The following is a 13,418-nucleotide window of genomic DNA, read 5'->3' as shown; positions in this document are numbered from 1 at the left end:
ATGGGATTTTCCAGGCAAGAATATTGGAATGAGTTGCCATTTCCTTCTCCAGAGAACTAAGGTTGGTCATAGACATATGGCCCTCTGAGTATCAGGGAAGGAAAGGCATCTTTCTAACACTTCATAAAATTTACAAAATTGTAGATTTATATTTCATTTTCAATTTTTTAATGTCCTTCCACAACAATGACCTCCCATCAATCTTACAACAAACTCGAGAGGTAAGCTGATCCAGAATTATCACATGTCACAGTTTTGTTCTCAACTACTCCTGCTCCTACATGTTTCTAGTTGACACCTTCCTGAAACACACCATCTAAATTAGATCTATCCTTCTTTTTTTTTCCTCTCTCAGAGCAGTGAGTTTATTTCCTTCAGGGCAGCAGCGGCAACTTGTAATGATGTTATTTAAATATTCATATGCTTATTTATTTGACAGTTCCCTCACCAGAATATAAGATCTGTGAGGCCACTATGTCCTCAGAGCAGTTGCTGGCTGTGATAAATGAATGAATTCAACTAAGGAAGTTTCCTGTTATGTCTAAGGTCATACAATGGACTCATCTCAAAATAATAATTGGAAGAAACAACAGTGGGCACCCAGTCTGGCCCACTCTTTTGCCATGACTTTCATGCACAATTACCTTGAGGACAACTAAGAATTTTCACGTGGCCCTTCATAATCTGTGATCATACTAAAGACCTGCTACAGGAAAATTAGCTTAAGTGTAGTAAATGTTTGCCAAAAGACAGAATAGGTCATAAAAATCACCAATTTCAAATATATAAGTATTTGGAATGGACACATTATTTTTGTTTCAGAATTATTCCTTTGTGTTTGAATTGTGCTGCCACCTCGGATTATAGTTAAGTAGAAAACAAGAGTTGGCAACTACCTTGAGAAGTCATTGTAGCCTTTTTCTGCCCTATTATTAGCATCCTGCTGTGCTGGAAAAGAACAAATTGGAAGCCAACACACATACTAGTCTATCTTTCTGCATATTTAAATACGAATTCCATCTCTATGCTTTAGAATACATCATATACTATTAATGAAAAAAATACCCATTGCAGCAATTATGCCCTAAAGTATATCCTAGGGACCGAAGGAACAAAGACAGCATTCCGAGCAAACATCTTACTTTTATAGATTATCTTACTTAGATAGGAGAAGAACACTCTTGGAAGGCTTAATACAATTTGTCTTAAAAACGCTAAAATAATAGCTTGCTAAGATATGAAACATTATGCACTTGTTCCTTTTTAATGCTCTATTTTATTTCAAATAAGATAATTTGCAATATTAATTATATAGATGGTAGAATAATTATTATTCTGCATAAATATTGAAAGATTATATAAATTGGCATTTTAATAGGATTATCTTATAAATAAAAGACATGTAATCAAATGGCTCTCTTTGATATATACTGACCTTTATTATTAAAAAATAAGTTATATAATTAGTCTAGTATCATCAAGAAAACAGGTATTATAAGTAAAAATACAACAAAGCCTTTTCTTTAATAATAAACAAAATGCATCTCCTCTTTAAATAATTTTTTTTCTGTTTTCCCAGCCTATAATTAGAGTATAAATATGCCTCCCATCTCTAAAAATACTACTTTTCCACTGAACCCAAATCACTCTTTATCCAGTCTGGCCCCCATCGCCTTTTACCCCCAAATACCCACAATCTGATGTCACCTGGGTGACCCTGTGAGAGGCAAGTGGAGAACAGTCTCAAAGGCAAAGTGGGCATAATGGGCACCACTCGAGGCCTCATGTTCACTTGTCACGCAATGTCAAGTGTAAATACTGACGCCAAGTAGCCGGAAACTTGAAGTCCTGTTGCTCCGTTGCTCGAACGTGTCCGGCTCTGTGACCCCATGGACTGCAACACTCCAGGCTTCCCCGTCCCTCCCTCTCTCCGAGTTTGCTCTAACCCATGTCCCCTGAGCCAACGGTGCCATGTAACCATCTAATTCTCTGCAGCCCCCTTCTCCAGAGGACAGCACAATATGGGCTTGAGGCTGCAAAGTCACAGGCCCTGTGCATTCAGAGTCCTGGGACTCGGTCTGCTTGGCTAATAATTGCCCATTTCTCAAACAGGGAAGCAATAGGTGGCATCATGAAGATGTTTACAAAAAATCTACTACCAGTGGGCACCTGCTGAGCCTGCTGCTGGAACTAGCAGAACTCTTTTTCTTACTGCCCCATTCCTTCCTGCTTGATAGGGAAGGGAAAGATTTATAAGGACATTTCTCAGAGTTTAAGGAAAAACGGCACTTGAGCTAATTGATTTATGGAAACCTGCCACTGTCACTTAGACACAAGTTTGTGGTGAAGGAAATAAACCTCAAACACGCAAACGTCACCCTGGAGAATGTATTCAGGATATGTCTCTGCCTTGAATGGTAGGGGCAGTAGGGAACTTCGGTTAACTGTTCTTTAAAACAGAAGTTCCTCTATTTTACTATACATTCACGTGAAAAGAAACCTCTACACTCTCTTGATGAAATGCATACAGCTCCATCTCACAGGTTAACTGGTACTCTTGCTGGGGTAAGCGCCCTGCGATCCAAACTGACTTCTTACCTCCATCGCCTACTTTTGCGATTACCGAGTACAGTATGCCTACAGTGAGAGGCTACCTTTCATCTGAGAACAACAGAAAATGCTTCTGAAGAAACGTATTAATGGCTTTTCCACCCAGCGATTAGAAGAGCAAAGGCCTGAGATACTGCGTAACTCTTCTAGGCATGTCGCCTCTTGTGACCCTTATTTGGCTGGGGAAAGGCAGCTGTTAGTTACACAAGTGCTTTTGTGTGATGTTTAAAGCACAGATAATACAACCTGAATATGAGTGGTAAACAATACAAGACGTTAGCTTCCCTCTTAATGGCATGGATATAAAATGCTAAAAATAAGGATGCGTAGACCTCCCACAAACCACTCAGTTGGCCTTTTCTGTGTGTGTAAGGGAAAACAGAGTTGGTCTCCAGCATATTGGCAGAGCTTTGCACGGCCGGTTGCAGGGCCTGCTTTCTGCCCCGTTCTGCTCACCTAGCCCCTCCCTGGGTAGACCTTTATCCCGCACTCCCCTTTGTAGGTTTCCCTTCCAAAAGGAACAGTTACACTCTGCCCCCTTTGACTCCAAGAAAAGGCCAACTTATGACCTTCATCATGTCCTCTTTTGGGTTGTGACGCTGACCAGAATTTCATACTAAGTATTTCCGCCTTTTTTCCCCATTTAAAAGCAGACACAGAGCTGAGAGGTCCAGTGTGAAGATGATAAAGAGTTTGAGTTCTGGGCTTAGGCTGGGTTTCACATATACTTTAGCAGATACACGGTTTTGGACAAGTTAGCTATTCAGGCAGTTTTAGCAATTGTTAATATTGTTTTTGAATATAATTTTCCAGGCAAAGTGCACAGCTTATTAAGTGGTAAGTGTCAGCTTTTTATTGATAAGAACATTTCATTAAAGTGTCTCCAACTGGGAGCTAACCCTGTCCCTTACTCATTCTATATATTTGATACATCTTTTTCCCCTCAGAATCTATATTTCCTTTTTGAATATAACTAGATAGAACACAGAATAGAGAAAGACTGAATTAACTATAAGGTACTCCCAACCTTAATTATTTTAGAAAATCTCAAAATCTAAGTCAGGAGGAAGAATACCTTCACCCCTACAGAGGACATAACACCTTTTCTTTTTTCAAGGCTAATTATTTTTTCATCAGTATGACACTTTCAGAAGCAAATGCTCTTTAGGCAACACAGTGCACTTATAATCAAGTGTTCAAAAACATGCAAGAGAAACATGGGAAAGAAGTTACCCAAATAGGGGATTCCTTCCCAGAGAAGGTGATGTTTGAGCTCAGTTTTGGGTAAAAGCATGTGAACATGCAGATGGGGCAGAGGCTGAAGAAGAAGATTAATAATAGAAGACACTGCCAGCTCTGAATAAATCACTGTGTGTATGGAGGAGGTTACATGACAGGAGTGCAAAAGTAGACAGGGGCTAGATTATAGCACAATTATTTTGTGCCCAGAGTTCACTCACTATGGTAAATCCCCAATTCTTGGTTTCTCTCAACTGCACTATCACCCCGTTTCCTTTGACAATAGCTTTAGAAATTATTATTTTTATTTCTCACTCTACTTTGCCTCTCCCTCACATGTCCACCATATAAAATAATCCACTAAGTAGACAGGCAGTGTGTTGTCTCAGAAGGATGTTGCAATAACAGAGGGCTTGACTGCCATGGCCAACCAAATGTATGAATGAGGTCAAGGTGCTTAAACTTTCTATGCATTTATTTCTACTGGTATACAGTGGGGATAGTTACAGTACCTTCCTCATGGGGTTACTATGAGGAAGAAATGACCTAACTATGGCTCATAGCAAATACAGAGCTATTTAGTGAATTAAACAAATAATAACAAAATTATACTTCTTTCTAGGACCTGATTAAGAAAACTGCAATGAATTCTACCAAGATGAACTTGAACCTGCTATCTTTACTTTCTTCTGAGTTGATGTCAAAATCATTTAACATCTGCCCTGTACACATCATGTATGCAGGGAAGAACATTATAAATGATCTATCCCATGAGAGCTCCTAGTTAAATTTATCCCACCAATTATGCTTAAAAAATTTCTGGCTCTTTCATCTCACCATTCAGTCAATGACTCTGTTGAAAGCCTGCTAGATACACTGGCCTTCATGGGTATGGGTAACAAGCAGTGAAGACAACAGTCCTTGCCATCAAGGGGTTGATTCCAATCAAACTGCCCCTTCATTTCTTCTTGTACTCACACTGTATTGATAGTGCAATGCTAAGCCAAAGGGTCCTTTTGTGGTGATTATTATTATTATCATATTACACAGAGGAGGAAACTAAACTGTATAAAAAAATGACTGTCCTCAACCAATCTACCTGGAAATTGTGGGTGAAGTGCAGAGGCGATGGCCGCAGGCTACTAGTGTGGGCCCTGCAGAAGGGCTCCCCCCGACAGTGAACACTTGCGATGAACAGTGCTGCTGGAGGCAAGAACACTGGGTATGGGAGGCATGGGGATGATTGATGCCAACGAAGAAACTGCAACAACACATAATTCATCCTCAGTCAATGTGTGTTTACCGAAGAACGCGAATGTGCGCGGTACTGCATTGATTACTGCTTCACTAAAACAGCGAGACACCAGCAGTCATGAACACAGGCTATATTCAGTATTAATTGATAGATAATTACATGGTACCTCATGCATTACTCACCGCAGCATTATGAGGTTGAAATTATTACCCCTGCTTTCCCTGGGAGGTTAAGTCACTTGCCCAAGACCCTGTAGCTGGGTGGCCCACTTGCGCAACATAACAACATTTCATCAAAATAATTACTTCCTACCTGTACCCACAGCAGCATCAAGTAAGTAAAAATAAGCAGTTTCCATGCTGCAAAATAACTCAGGCTACGGAAACAGTGAAACACGACTGCTTTACAAGTTATCCAGTGTAAATTACGTTAATCGAATCTATTTCATGGACCCACATACTTAGTATGGCTGCCAACTGTCGCTGGCGGCAGGGGGCAGGGTACCGTCGTTAGCGCTATCATGTCACGCGTGGGAATTCACAACCTGTTCAAGGATCTGGCCTCTTTAAAGATGACATCAGGCAGTAACAAACAGCAGTCACAGTAGCCTAACAGACTGGCTCATCTGGACTTGGAGATCTCAACATGCATCTTTTTTTCCCTATCCTAATCATGTTGACATTTGTTTCAGAGATTACAGAAAGAGAAATGGAAAACAGCATCTGAACCAGGAAAGGAACCTCGAAACAGCTGCTAGCCGCCCAGCAGCTGTCATACAAGGATCCGAAAGTACTGTTCGCCTCTCCCCACCCCGCACCAGATGCCATTCCTTTAAACAGCAAGTGATACAGGAGATGCTGAGGCAACAACAAATATCTTAGTGGTTGGGCAAACGTCATCACTGCTCACAGGGCTCGCATCTCAGAGAAACGGGGTGAAATTATACCAAATGTCCTGACATTCACTTCACTGTGGATCTCTCCCCATTTTTGTGCAAAGGCTGACAGCTCTCTCTGGAAAACAGAGGGCAACGAGGTAGATACTAATCTGATTTATATCCTAAAGGGAGGGGCATCTGTTACTCTTACATTCAACCTGCACCAAAGCAGCTAGTGGTGTAACAAAGCTAATCACAGGAAACTAGTTTGGCTTTGTGTGTGGTTACTAATTCGGTAGACTGCAAATTTTCCATAAAGAGTTATTTACATCTCACTAACCACGAGGTTCACACCTGGGGTGGGCAACACCTGGCAGTGTGCTTAATGAGTTCACCACTGTTTCCAAAGAAAATGCTGACATTAATAATTGTAATGTTACATTTATTGCGAGAAAAGTACAAACATAAATGTGGTGGATTAGTAAAGGTCACTGCAATCTAACTCCTTTCGGTGCTAATGTAGCTTGACAGTATTTGCACGCCAGGAAGGAGAAGGGGAGAGAAGCCTCCTGTGATAACGAGATCTTTTATGGCACTGCCTGATTGCATAAAGGCACCTGCTCAGGTGATTCTGCCCTCAACGACGCTGTTGGCATTTTCCAAAATGGCACCTGAGTTTCTGTCATACTCTATCCGGTTTGTCACTAAATTCAACTGATGATTTTCTCCCTATTTCTCAAGTCAGTCCCTTAATTTCCATTTTATGTTCTGCCACAATCCTGGAGTGACCTGACAGAATGAATTACTGCAACTGGATCCAATAGAGTGAACTAAAGAAGGAAAAAGTGACCAACTGTGCATGATGCTGTGACTAACCCTGAAACCCATGAATGATTTTCGGATTCCAGTTAGGTACCCAGGTCAGGGCTTGATGAGACAGCAGGTATTTTTTACTCCCCAAAAGCTGATAATTTAATTAAGGAGACAAAAAGCAGCCCTATAGTAATAATGAGGACTGATGCTGAAGCTGAAACTCCAATACTTTGGACACCTGATGCAAAGAACTGACTCATTGGAAAAGACCCTGATCCTGGGAAAGATTGAGGGCAAGAGGAGAAGGGGATGAGAGAGGATGAGATGGTTGAATGGCATCACCGACTCAATGGACATGAGTCTGAGTAAACTCTGGGAGTTTTTGATGGACAGGGAGGCCTGGCATGCTGCAGTCCACGGGGTCACAAAGAGTCAGACACGACTGAGCGACTGAACTGAACTGAACTTAACTGAATAATGAGGAAGGGCAGTGCTTGCTATCTATGACATAAACTGCTTGGATGATCTGTAACAGGTGAATTAAGAGCAGAATGAGGTCATCCCTGAGTTTTTACTCAAGTTTTGAATTTCTTAAAACTCTTAATCCTCAATCTCAGTTTTTGCTCCAATAAAGCAAACATACTTTATATTCCCACAAATGACTCACTCCCTTGCACATCCTGGGATAATACCCACTGCAAGTGATATACCCCTTCTTGAATACTGTGTTTACTTTACCAAGGCACACCTTCACTTTCATCATAAATATCTTAAAACTGCCTCTCATCCTCAGAGATGCTTATTCCTCCTTACCTGGTTGCAGTCCTTTAAATTCACTCCAGGAACACTGTGTATTTTATATTGTTGCCATCTTCTATAGAATGAGTTCTGTTGAACTCTTAAACTTTGGAACTGTTTTTATTAATGTAATAAAGATAAGTGTGCTGGGGCCAAGTCTGAGTGTGTCTGTCCTTGTGTATGGAGCCGTGGACAGGAAAACCTTACTGAACCATTTTCCCTTGTCACCTAAGGCAGCTGTGCCCCCACTGAGTGCACACCCCACTGATGCTGGGCACTCAGAATCAGCGGCGGCCTCCCCCCGACTCAGCAGGGTGACGGGTGCATGCGTGCCTGTGGAGATGCGATATTGCCTTTGGTAGGAACACTTCCCACACTGCACCCATGGGGCTACTCCTGCCCCACTCACGGCCTTCTTGTTAAAGTCATGCACCCTTTGGCAAAATATGTCTAGAGAAAAGCTTCTTTCAGAATAACCAAGAATAACCCCACAACAGTCCGTTTGAGAGTTTCTCACTTTGTCTCAGCAAATTCCTGCACTTTTGGTCAGATAGTGGAGGCAACGGCTTTTTCTGATTACACCCCCTGTGTTAGGCCAGCAGCCCCAGCATCTCACGTTTCATGAGATCAGTGGGCTAGTAGACATATCTGGAATTTGCAGAGGGGTCTTCCTGGAAGCTCCTCACAGCTCCCTCCTTCTCTGGGGAGCAGGCAATTGCATGATTTCACAAATACTGAATAAGTTTCCAAAAATGTTATACATAAACATATAATACGTAGAAATGATATGGATGATGTAGGCGGTGGGGGCACACTTTTTACAGACTATAGCAGAAACTTAGCCCCTCCTTTGTCTGGGATGTGAGAGAAATGGCTTATTACATACCTCAAATCCCAATGGTTGCCCAGTGTTGATGCTTCTGACCTTTAAGAGCCCTCATCACTTACTCATCACTCCATGCTTTTCTTTATAAGAGTCCAACAGATTGGGCGACAATTCCAAATTAAAAACTTCCTTAGGGCTTTTCCAGTAAGCAGCTGGAGGTGACTCCTAAAAATGGTGCGCTAGTCACTCGACCCAGAAAACCCCACAAAGGCATGCAAATCAAGAGGTTCAAATCTTTGTGTTCACTTTAAGAACACTCGTGAAACTGCCCAGGCCATAAAGGGTATGCATACCCAAAAAGCCACCAAGTATCTGAAGGCTGTCACTTTAAAGAAGCAATGTGTCCATTCCGTCGTTACAATGGTGGAGTTGGGAGGTGTGCACAGGCCAAGCAGCGGGACTGGATGCAAGGTCGGTGACCCTAAAAGAGTGCTGAATTTTTACTACATATGCTCAAAAACGCAGAGAGTAATGCTGAACTTAAGGGCTTAGATGTAGATTCTCTGCTCATTGAGCACATCCAGGTGAACAAAGCCCCCAAGATGTGGTGCAGGAAGTAACAGACAGAGTTCACAGTCAGATCAACCCCTCCATGAGCTCTCCCTGCAACACTGAGATGATCCTTTGCTGAAAAAGAACAGATTGTTCCTAAACCAGAAGAGGAGCTTGCACAGAAGAAAAAGATATCCCAGAAGAAACTGAATAAACAAAAACTTATGGCCTGGGAATAAATGCCGCAAAAAATAAATGCAAAGAAAAGTAAATAAATAAATAAAAACCTCCTTAGGAAACTGCAATCCTATGCTACAACCTTGAATTTTTTCTCACACAAAAGTGCAACTGATTCGTTTTTTAAATATCTCTTTCATTCTATGCCATTACAGAGGATCATTCTTGTCCTTTTACTTGTCCAGGGTCCTCTGCTACTATTCATTCTATGCTGGATATATGCCCAAACATCCCACTCCTGGCCATTTATCCAGAGATAATTCAAAAAGATACATGACTCTCAATGTTCATAGCAGCACTATTCACAATAGCTAAGACATGGAGCAACCTAAATGTCCATCAACAGATGAAGGGATAAAGAAGATGTGGTACAAATATACAATGGGATACCACTCAGTCATGAAAAAGAACAAACTAATGTCATTTTCGGCAACATGGATGGACCTAGGGACTGTCATACTGAGTGAAGCAAGTCAGACAGAAAAAGGCAAATATCATATGATATTGCTTATGTGTGGAATTAAAACAATGGTACAAATGAACCTATTTACAAAGCAGAAGTAGAGTCAGAGATGTAGAAAACAAACCTACAGTTACCAAGAGGATAGGTGGGGGAGGGATAAACTGGGAGATTGACACTGATGTATACACACTACAATATAAGTGCATTAGGTAACTAGCAAGGACTTACCGTATAACACAGTGAATCTACTACTCTGTAATGGCCCTTATGGGAACAGGATCCAAAACAGAGTGAATATTTATACACATATATCTGATTCACTTTGCCGTACAGCAGAAAGTAACATAACATGGAGAATCAACACTACTCCAGTAAAAACTAATTTTAAAAAGTACAATTTGAAGTTCACATTTGAGTGTAAAGGATTTAAATGTCATTTCCTTAAAGCTGTAATATCTCAGGATGTAATAAATCAAAGTTTGGCAACTACTGAGTTAGAATTTAGGATTAAGAGAAACTGGATTTTTGTGGCCTTGGCATTATGCATAGAAAATCACCAGCACTGAATAAATATGATTCGCTATAATAACCCAAGAATTTGTACAAACTACCTTAAAGTTTATATTTTGCCACAATTGGTTTATAGAAAGTATGAGGTTAATTCACTTTTTTAATAACATTTTCAAGCCATTATAGAATAACCATAACCAGTGGGCATTAATTTTTAACAAGGTATCTATAGTCACCTATTTATCATTTATAACATGGATGGCAAAAGCATTATCAAACATTTATTAAGCATTTATAAATAATTTTATCCTACTTCTAGCATGTATTATAAATATATTATTAATTCTTTCTAAATTATTGATAAGACATCCCTGAAACTGAAAATGAGGGTAACATTTATTATGTAAATGACATTTTGTCACCCTTGAAATCTCCATCCTAGGCTAACTATATGTTATCAGTGGAAGCCATGCGCAGGGGTGAGGAAATAATATTTCTTGTTGAAACATATTTAAGTTAGCACTTGACAAGGATGATGCATTTAATATAAACTTCATTGGACCGGCTTTCTAGGATTTCAAACCAGAGCGAAAATTCTATTACCTGACCAGATTCTTTGAGAGAGAATTGAGTGCTTTCTGATCCAGTAATACTGGATAGATACACGGGTTAATATACTATGTCTTTCATCTTATTTCGCTTATTTGCAACATATGCCATGTAACCACTCAAGAGAAAACATTCATTGCACTAAAATGGTATAATGATACATGGTAAACCTTCCAAGCCACGTGATTATTACTAGAGCATAAAAGAAGCAGTACAATTTTAGGACACGCCTGAAATACTTAAGATACTTGGGGTACTGACTCAGTAGTCTTCCTCTTAGGCTAAGGAGTAAGGGTCACAATGGCCCCAAGGACAAGAGCATCACACCTACTTAAATCTAAGTCAGTGTGCTACTAGAAGGTGAGATTGGAGACATACGGCCACCAAGTTGCCAAACACGAACCGCAGAGTCATCAGAACCAGTTAAAATAGTAGTTGAGTTCTAGAATGACTTTCATGTTCTCTGACCACTTGAAGCCCCTTTAGACTGCTTTTCCTTGCCTGTTTCCTATTGCATGGATTCCCAGAGAGCTGTTCAAAAACTCGGAGTTAGCAGAAACCTCTATGCAATCCAGAAGCACGAGACAAAGCAAGCCCCTGCCCTCAACATTTTAAAATCTTAAATGTGAAAGATTCTTATCAGAGCAAAAACAATTCATTATCTGAGTCAGGATTCACGTTAAGAGAAAACATTTATTCTCATGACTTTCATAAAGCACACTTCTGGAAACTTTAAAATGTGCTTTCTAGTTGTTGATCTATTTCTGTAAGTAAGCTTTAGCTTCACACTTCTGGTGCATTATTGTCCTCCCCCATTTAACAGAGAAGTTGGGAGAATATGTAGAATGATCCAAAATCTTTGGAGTAAACACGATTAGGAAAACTAAGCCCAAGACCTCAAAAAGTTGCCATGTAGCACTGAGACTCAATGCTTATTATGTCATAATATATCCCAAAAAATGCCAGCAAAGCTTTAGGAAATATAAGTCTCTCAGAATATGGCTGCATAAAAATTAAGTTGCTTTTGCTTCCACATTAAACATTTTAAAGTATTCTTTAAGATACTATCATGGTGGTGATATCATGGCTTCTAAGTTTTCACCTGATTTTACCTAGATTTTTTTTTTTCTTTGTAAGTGGGGGTGGGGAGGGGGGCCTTGTGGAGCTGATGAAGTCCATCCTCTTTTCCTCCATCCACACACATGCAACCAGCGGCTTCTCAGCGCAGTCTCTGCTTGGACAGAGGATGGCATTTGGGGAGTAAATGAGTATCTCCTGAAGAGGGCGGCAAACACGCCTATGTGCAGTTCACCAATATGTACAGCACATGCTCTGCCATCCTGGTGACTGTCCCTCATCCCTCCTAGAGTCACATCAGTGAACTGTCCCAACCTGAGCACCAGTGAGTCATGAGTGCAGGTGATTCAGGTGGCTGAAAGAGGAATCAGACATAGTCTTACATGGAGAAGCCACCCTCCACTTTGCAAACAATTTATGCAGAGGGGTACAAGAAGACTTGGTTCTACCCCTGGGATGTTTTCTGAGTCACCTAGTCTAACTGAGGTTGGACCACATCCTCTCTACCACGACACCACTTCAAACTTATACCCGAACGTCAGAAACACGTGGTCTTTACGATCCATAACCGACCCTCCCTTTCTTGTTCTTTCCAAGTAAATGTGAGTAATGTTAAATCGTCCTTTGCAAGTCAATATAAGTAATGTTAAATTATGATAAATTTGAAAACTCAAGACCAGCAAGAAGGAAAGTGTGAGGAGACCAAACAAACTTATGCTGAAAACAGGAGACATTGAAGAAGATGGACAAGTTGGGATGGAGGTAAAGCCTTCCTGTTTTCCACCCAGGGTAAGCATTTGTTTTGGGAAACCCCACCTGGAAACTACTGTGTACTGTCTGCTTCCTCACTCGAGGCCATGGCCATCTTGTCGAGTAAATCAAGACTGTCCTGTGTGGGCTCCTTCCTCTGAGCTGTATTCAGTGATGTCACCACTCAAACCTTGAGCATTCTGTCTTCTTGTTCACCTGTTCCCACTTAGGTCTGTCCACTCTGCTCAAGAGTTCCTAGAAATTTAACTTTCCTTTGAGCTCCTGCAAAATGTTTACATTCATGACCCAAACACGTAGCCACAAATTAGGTTAATTAATAAATATAAAACACCAACTCTGCTTTTCCTTTTTCTTCAAGAGGAAAAGCTTTTAGAGAGGGTTTTTTTTTTTTTAAAAAAGACTCTAGAACCAAATTTTTAGATCTTAAAACAGGAACTTCGCCTACTGTTCGGAAGTTTTTAACATGGTAAGTTAGAACTTAGCAAAATGGACATATCATTTTACATTTTAAAGAGCTGGTCATTGTGCATGTGATACAGCGCCTTACTGACTGTGGATGCAATTGATTTTGAGTTGAGTTTGTAAGTTCTGTGGGGAGCAGCATTGCTGCAGTACCTGTAGGGATGGTTGAATAGTGTCATGTGTGAAAGGACAAAGGAAATATTTTGATCTTGGTTATTCACAAAGTTGTTATAATCATTACATAATGAAATAAAATTACAGCCTTGTTTCAAGGGATATGCTATTCCCACATGACTAAATTGTGGTACCACATTCTTGA

The sequence above is a fragment of the Cervus elaphus genome, chromosome 32, assembly GCF_910594005.1.
Source record: "Cervus elaphus chromosome 32, mCerEla1.1, whole genome shotgun sequence".
Classification (NCBI taxonomy): Eukaryota; Metazoa; Chordata; class Mammalia; order Artiodactyla; family Cervidae; genus Cervus; species Cervus elaphus.
Note: the sequence above shows the minus strand (reverse complement) of the source record.